An 8,033-nucleotide genomic window follows, 5' to 3' on the forward strand; every position below is an offset into this window, starting at 1 on the left:
GAGAAAATCTCTGCAGCATCGCAGCACTTAAAAAGTAAAAGGAAGAAGAATACTTTGATCTTCTACATATCAGTGAGAGAATCTTTATAGGGGACAAAGTATGGAGGGGAAATAGAAGTGCAGATGGATTTCATCATTATTTTTTCCCCTTGAACAGTCATGTTACCTTTCTTGATCAGTTTCTTTGTCAGAAACCCTTCACTGCATTCAAAGACTGACTCAGATCAGGGAGTGCAAATGAAAACTGTGAGTGAGCAAAGAGGAACAGAGAGGATCCAGCACTGGAGAGAAAACAGAAGACCTGTGGCAGAAGGAGCAGAGCCTGTAGGAGGCAGAGGGGACAGTGCCCCAGGACACCATGAGTCTTCAAAATGGGGCATATAATTGCATAAATTGGCCCAAAATGCTATCACTTCCAACACACCACTAGCAGTATTCACTCTCTGTGCTGCCATGCAGGTTTTCTAGGACAGTAAACAATACAACCCATGTAACCCATGTCTTTAACAACACATGCTGGAAATGTGGAGAACAAAATTAAGTATGGCAAATCCTCCAGGGCTAAAGCCTCCATAAGCCTAGGCATGAAACCCAGGGAGATTGTAGATTCCCTATCTCTAGAAACATTCAAAGTCAGGTTGGATGAAGCTCTGAGTAACCTGATCTAGATGCAGATGTCCCTGCTCAGTGCAAGGGGATTGGACTAACTGTTCCTTAATTAACTTTGAAAGGTCCTTTCTAACCCAAACTATTCTGCAATTCTGTGATAAACAGCTTGCACTCTCCTCACACTGGTTTCATTTTTTTAATTCCAGGAAAATATTGTTTGATGTTTTTAAGAATTTTTAACTTATCAACATATCTTTTTATCACCATGATAAATCCCTTTGTTGCTTTTCAAAGGTCTTCTTGTATGTTAATAAAACATTTTTCAAATATCTCTGTTATCAGACTAATAGGTGGCATAGTTCTATATTTGTTTTTCATGGAATGATTGAGTTTAATTTCTTTTAGTTTCCTTTTTTGCATGTAATAAGATCATTAAGGATTCAAAATGCATGCAATGTGTAATGGTATGTGTTAAAGTATTATCCAGGGTTTTCTCTTAGAGAACTGTCAACAATACTGCACATATGACTAGTATTTATCCTTCAGGCTTCACAAACAGAAATATTTTTCTTCATAGCACACCACTTAGTGATTTTTTTAAAGCATATCTTAGTCTAACAGCTTGACAGCTGACTGTAATAAATGCTTTTTTTAATGATCACTCTGTCTATGTCCAGCTGTCATCTCCCTGACAAGGCACCCCTCTAAAGACACTGAGGCAGGCAGAAATGCCAAGTGTATTGCCCTTCCTGAGATCTGGGCTACCACAAGGTCTTTCCCAAAGAAAGCTCTTTCTGCGCAGAAGCCACACTACAGATATACTGAGAACTGCTAGGGACTGTGGACTTAAAACACCCAAACACCGCAGGATCCAGAAAATGCTTTTTTTATTGGAAGCAAGGAAGCAAGAATATGAGCATAATAGTCAGATTTGCACCATGCACATGTAGAGATGTATAAGGTAGAAAGTGTAAGGTAGCAAAACTTGCTGGTGTAGATAAAGACCTATGCAGTAGACACTGCCTACATGTAATTCTTTGGGACACCTGCAAAAGTAACAGGGGGTTTTGGAGCGGAGAGGATAGTGTAAATATCCCTTCTGACAATGTGTTTACATCTGGTCTACAGCATTATGTTAGAAGATGCAAAGCACTTCTCCCTGGACTTTTTCTCAGTTCAAGGAGGTTCAGTGGGGTTCAGAGAAGCAGTCTAATTTTTTGTTTTGTCCCCATACCTAGTCCCTATAGTGTGATCATGACATGTTGCAGATCTGTGCCAGATATCACTGTCTTTAAAACTATGGAATACCCCGGATGACTTTAACAATTAAAATTTTTAAAAATTACTTCTGAGATTTTTGCAATAGTTGTCATTAAGGAGAACGGATGACTGGACAACATCCTTTGAAAGTGAATAGTGAGACAGCTTGCTTCCTGCACTACACTGAAGGACCTGTGCTCCTTACTACCACAGGGTGCAATTTTGATGTGCTTAATCTCTAACTGTGCTAACTGCCTTCCTTTCTCATTGTTTTTTTCTACGAAGATTATTGCTTTCAGAACAACAAAAAATACCCCAAACCAAATCAATCCAAATGAAAAAATAAAACAAAAGCATTTATGCATGACTTTTTATTTTCTCTAATTGTGTGGCCATTTCACACCGTCCTCTGATTCCTCCATCCTTCTTTGGCACAATCAACTATCTAGTAAAAAGGTTTCTAAGAGCCTGTGTTTCATATTCCCTAGTGTGCAATCAAAGCTTGAAAAACCAGGGGTTGTGTTGCCAGCTGCATCACTCATTTCTTGCTTTATGCCTGAAACCAAGGCTGCTCCAAATGTCTGCAGTAAGTGCTGAACTAGCAATGAGAAGAGGCAGAAAACTGAGGTGGGGAAGTGTCTGTCTGCAGTCATGAAATGGCAGAACTTTTCTGGTTTCACACAATTCACACAGACACTGGTACCTGTATTGGAATTATGAAATACAGGGGACTGGATATTAAACATCTTTCCACTGGATTGAAAACTCAGACCTAAACCAGATCTGCTTGGCCCAAAATCTGTCATTATTTAGCAGTTGTTTAATGATCTGTGTAAAGTGAATTGATAAGTTAATTTAGTTTTAGAAGAAATGTGACTTGTTGTTTAAAGATTTTTCTCTGGTTGTCTAAGAGGAGACACCAAAGGTTGGGATAAACCAGGCTACATTTAATTTTTTTTTTTAAGCAATTAGAAACTGGAAAAATGTCCTTAATTTTTGGATATAAATTTCCAACTATTACGAACAATTGAAAGTATTAGCACTTTATCTTATTTACCAAATTGTCTGATTTGGATACAAAAATCTTCTTTAGAATATTGAAAATAAATGTATTACTTTCCATTGTTATCTTGGCCCATCATTTTCATAGATGGTTAGCTCTGTTAGACACGTTGTCTAACAAAGAAAAGAAATGTGGAGACAGCAAGGAAGCTGAGTGGGGTGCCTGAGATTAGAGATTCTGAGAGTTTGGACAGGATTACATACAGGTCTCTTCCCTTCCCTTCCCTTCCCTTCCCTTCCCTTTTCTTTTTGATTTTGTATTTTAAGTTGTAGAAAAAAAAAAGCTCATGTAATACCCTTGAGAGAAAGGCAGTTCTCACTTGCCTTCTTTCACTGAATGTCTTGTGCCACTGGTTCTGTACCTGGGTACGAACATCCTGGTCACAGAGGCACTGACAGATCTCTGTTCAATGGGGAAACTGGTTCTGAAAATAAAATTCAAGGGGGAAGGCTTGTCTTTTCCTTGGTGTCAGTCAAGAAAAGTGACTTCATCTTTTTATTGTAACTTTTATTATATTTTTAAATTTAAGTCCTTGTCCACTTTCTCTTCCTTTTCTTCTCTACTTTTTATTGGAGGTAATGACCAATCTCTGCTCCAACCTACAAAAAGCTTTGTACCTTTGATAAACTACAGATTTGTCAAAAAGACTGTCATTGCTTTAATGATGCCCCTGTCTTGAGATGCTTCACTTCTGTTTTGCTTGTCTAGAGAAAACTTATGCTATGTGCTTGGAAGCACAGTCCTTTTTACATTTCTATACCTAAGAGAGTTTAATGAAACACTTCCATTTTTAGTAATTTCAAGTTGCTCTGTTTAGACCATATGGAACCAGAATACTGTGTCTTTGCAGGAGTCTGTTGCTGATTCTGGCTTGAGTACTATCCCTTCATTCCAGGGAGGCAAACACTACAATTTTCTTGCACCATATAATATCAGGTTGCTTATATGACTAAAACTCATAATATATCTTTAAGAAAATAACACCACTTGATATACAGCCTTATGTAGGAAGAACATCCACAGTTTTTGAAAAACACCAGGCCTTGACTGACAATAAGTGCAGTTTTTGAGAGCTTATGGCCAGTTTTTGTCAGAAAAAAAACCTCAACTAAACAAAACCAAACAAGATAGCCACCTGCAATAGCACCATCTGCTGGTCCTCAAAATTTGATACAAATTGTCAGCCTCTGACTGAAAACCATACTGCTTATCATGGGCACAGTTTAAAAGCACTTACTTGTAGGAAACTGTCAGTATAAATGGAAAATTTTGCAGTAAAAAGAAGCTCATTCTAGTCCATAATGATTTTCTTTTTGTAGAGTGGCTAAGAGTTGGCAGGAGTTCTTGTTTCTTTTAATAGTAGTCTGTGAGCTTTACAATAGGAATGACTGCCTCCTGTTTGCATTTTACCTGAAATTAAGATTAAATATAAAGAGTTTAGGGAATTGTGAGTGATGCATGAAATTTGTCTAGAAGGGCATTTGTACCACGTGACTTGTTTCAAAAGGTTTTTTTTTAAAATGGAAGATACATATAATGAAAACAGAGATCAGTTCACATTTTGGTTTTAGTTTCCATTAATTAAATTAAAAAGATATTTTCAAGACTGAGTAAAGAATGACAGAATCAGACTAACTGAGAATAAAGCATAACAGAGAGGAAAATTTTACAAATGGAAAGAAAAAGAATTAGGTGAAATCTTAATGTTACCAAACTTCATTATCAGCATCCTTTAAAACACTCAGAGAAGGATGTTGGGTTGTCTTCAGATCAATTGCATTGTTCCTCAAATGCTGATAAAGTTAAATGAGGCTACCAAATGGAGAAGGTCTACATTTCAATAAGAAAAGATAGTATATAAAGAATTTGTAAAGCAAAATAGTTTGTAAATGCACCTTTGGTTAGCCAATATCAACCACTTCAGTCACCAAGCAGTCTTTCTTCAGGACTCCATTCACTACTTTGCAACAAAGAATCAAAAAATAATATTCAGTTAGCATTGGATCTTCTGCCAATACTCAGAGTGTTGTTTCTAGAATTTTCTTTTTTTGAAATCTGACTAAAACCAGTTTTTCCTGAAGACTTACAATAGTTCCCAGTTTGTGTCAGATCCCCAGAACAGTTTCTTGTTTCCTTACTGAATTTTGGATTCCTACACAGAAGCAAATCAGAATGGACTTGAGTGATGTGTTTCAGACAATTATTCACCAGAAATAAGTCTGCCAAAATGGAGGGTTTCAGGAAGTCCCATGTCTGAAGCTGAATTATCCAACAAGATTTACACAAAATGAGCAAAGCGTGGCAGAAATGGTGAAGGATTTTTTCAGAACTTCTGAGGTATTTGTTTTTCACACACTACTAACAAAAGACAAGAAAGTTAAGGATTAAATACATCAAATTAGTACCACTGATGACAACATGTACATGAAGTTCAACAAGGCTAAGTACAAGGTCCTGAACCTGGGCCAGGACAATCCCAAACACAGATAGAGACCGGGGGGTGCCTGGATGTAGAGCAGCCCTGAAGAGAAGGACTTGGGTTGTTGGTTGATGAGAAGCTCAACATGACCTGGCAATGTGCACTTGCAGACCAGAAAGCCAACTGTGACCCAGCTGCATCAAAAGAGGCACGGCCAACAGATCAAGGGAGGTGATTCTGCCTTTCTACTCTGCCCTCATGACACCTCACCTGGAGTGCTGTACCAAGTTCTGGGGCCCCCAACATTGAGCTGTGTAAGTGAGTCCAGAGGAGTCCACCAAGATGACCAGAGGGGGACTGAAGAACCTCTCCTGTGAAGACAGGCTGAGAGAGCTGAGGCTGTGAAGTATGGAGAAGGCTCTCTGGCCTTACAGCAGTGTTCCAGTACCTGAAAGGAGCCTATAAAAAAGATGGAGGGAGACATTTTACAAGGGCATGCAGTGACAAGACAAAGCAAAATGTTTTTAATCTAAATGACAGTAGGTTTAGATTAGATCTTAGGAAGAAATTCATTACTGTGAGGATGGTTAGGCACTGGTACAGACTGTACAGAGAAGTTGTGGATGTCCCATCCCTGGAAGTGCTTAAGGCAAAGTTGGATGTGGCTTTGAGCAACCTGGTCTACTAGAAGGTGCGCATTCCATGGCAGAGGATTTTGGAAATAGATCCCAGAATCATCAAGGTTGGAAGAGACCTTCTAGGACATGTAGTACAACTGTGGACCCAGATCACCATAATTACCCCTAAACCATATCCCCAAGTGACACATCCAGTGTCTCTTGGACACTTCCAGAGATAGTAACTCCACCACCCCCCTGGGCAACTTATTCCAACCACTCTTTCAGTGATTTTTTTTTTCTAATATCCAATCTGATCTTGTTGTTCCACTTGAGACATGCCAGAAGAGATGATCATTAAGGTCCCTTTGAACCCAAACCTTTCTGTGATTCACAAAGGGTGTGGAAGTGACCTGCAGAAGGTCTCCAAGGAAACCAGAGACAGAACCAGAAACTGACCAGAAACAACAAGCAGTGTCATACTCCACTTGCTATAAGTTAGGCTATAAAAAAGATCACTGAATTTCTTCAAGGTTTAAATGTTTTTTTAATATGGTCTATAAGAAAAATTTGATTCTTATTCATAGGTGTCAGGCTTGTAAGAAAACCCTAGCAAAAAGCATAGATATATACTGGCCCATGTACCAACCAGGAACCAGATATTGTTCAAAAAAAGGTTTCCCTTTTTATTGAAAATTATTTGAATTCAGTTGCCTATTTCTCAGAAATTAGGACACCCAAATACATGGAGGTATTTTCCATGCTTGAAGGTCCTGTAATCTTTGACATCCTTTCATTTGATAGGAACCAGCCTTTATTTGCTATTAGAACATGTTGCATACTTCTAGCACTTCACTAAAATTTTTTAAAGACCACTAACCCAAGAGGAATGTTTCAGTGACCTTGCCAAAACAATTTGAAAATAATGTGTTCTATTAAAAAACATCATACTGGAATTACATGTTTTCCCAGAAGCATGCAGTTTTGTTCAAAATGTAAGTATTTTTTTTATCTTTGCCTTCCTTTTGAACATATTCAGGCAGAACTTTTAGTCAAAATGCAGGAAAGACAAGCTTGAGCAGTCAGAATTTTCATCAAGAATGTAATTTGTGAGATACACGTTCAAGTTCATGCTGTTACTATTAATCAAATATTTTTCTAGCCCAGACAAAACAGAAGGTCCTGTAAATATACCCTGTTTCATTTACATCCTATTCTTAACCACTGAATAATAGTGCACTACATGGTCATTCAGAGGGTAACAGCTGCAGCAGTACAAGTTGAAGAGACAAGGTGAAGTCCCATTCTGTAGATAAGCAGGATGCTCAAGGGATTCAAGTAAATCTGTAACACCCCTCTTCTTCTTCATATTTCTTTCCAAAAAAAGACATAAGGAAAGTTCACTTGAATGGAAATCAGCATAAAGCCAAACGAAGTATAATTTAGTACACAATTATTTTTTCCCTTCCATCTTGATTTTATGCAGTACTTAGAGTAAAATAGTACTCTCATAAACAGAGGGATGCACATGTAAATTTGGTAACACTTTTTGTTCAGTTTTCTCCATTTCCCTCAACATTTCAAAGAGATCTCTCTCTCCTTTCCTAAGTTGTCTATATGGAGTGGACCTATTGAGGTCCCTAGTCATTGAACACCAGAAATCCTTTCTGACTTTCCTGAAATTCTGAAGTGACCACTGTTTTAAACAGAAAGATTAATTAAAACGAAGAGGTTAACATGTTTCTCCATGATTCATGCTAGGTAAGTTTTGTAGTATTTTTGTCATAAATGGACCATTTATAGAGAAAATTACTGAAATAAGTGATGATGCATGTAAGTTAAGATATTTGTGTATCACAGAAATATACACAGACAGAAATTTTAAGAGGTCTGGCATAATACACATGTAAATTTGTTGACACTTTTTGTTCAGTTTTCTCCATTTCTCTCAACTTTTAGAAAACAGATTTCCTGGTCCATGTAGCTCTTCTTGCAATGCAAAGCACCTTCGAGAAGAAAAAGATGAATAGCTATATGAAAATTACTCATGGCATAGCCTATATTT

General features: G+C 37.7%; 1 long non-coding RNA gene across 1 annotated transcript; it reads right to left on the bottom strand.

Moving 5' to 3' along the window:
- Window positions 1–3,239: 3,239 nt before the first annotated feature.
- Window positions 3,240–5,807, bottom strand: LOC108447759. The gene is made up of 3 exons (XR_001863439.1): window positions 4,828–5,807; window positions 4,170–4,342; window positions 3,240–3,356 (listed from the first exon to the last, which is right to left on the bottom strand). It is a non-coding gene; the product is annotated as an uncharacterized LOC108447759 (long non-coding RNA).
- Between the last annotated feature and the right edge of the window lie 2,226 nt (window positions 5,808–8,033).

The sequence above is a fragment of the Corvus brachyrhynchos genome, unplaced genomic scaffold (genome assembly GCF_000691975.1).
Source record: "Corvus brachyrhynchos isolate BGI_N302 unplaced genomic scaffold, ASM69197v1 scaffold23, whole genome shotgun sequence".
Classification (NCBI taxonomy): domain Eukaryota; kingdom Metazoa; phylum Chordata; class Aves; order Passeriformes; family Corvidae; genus Corvus; species Corvus brachyrhynchos.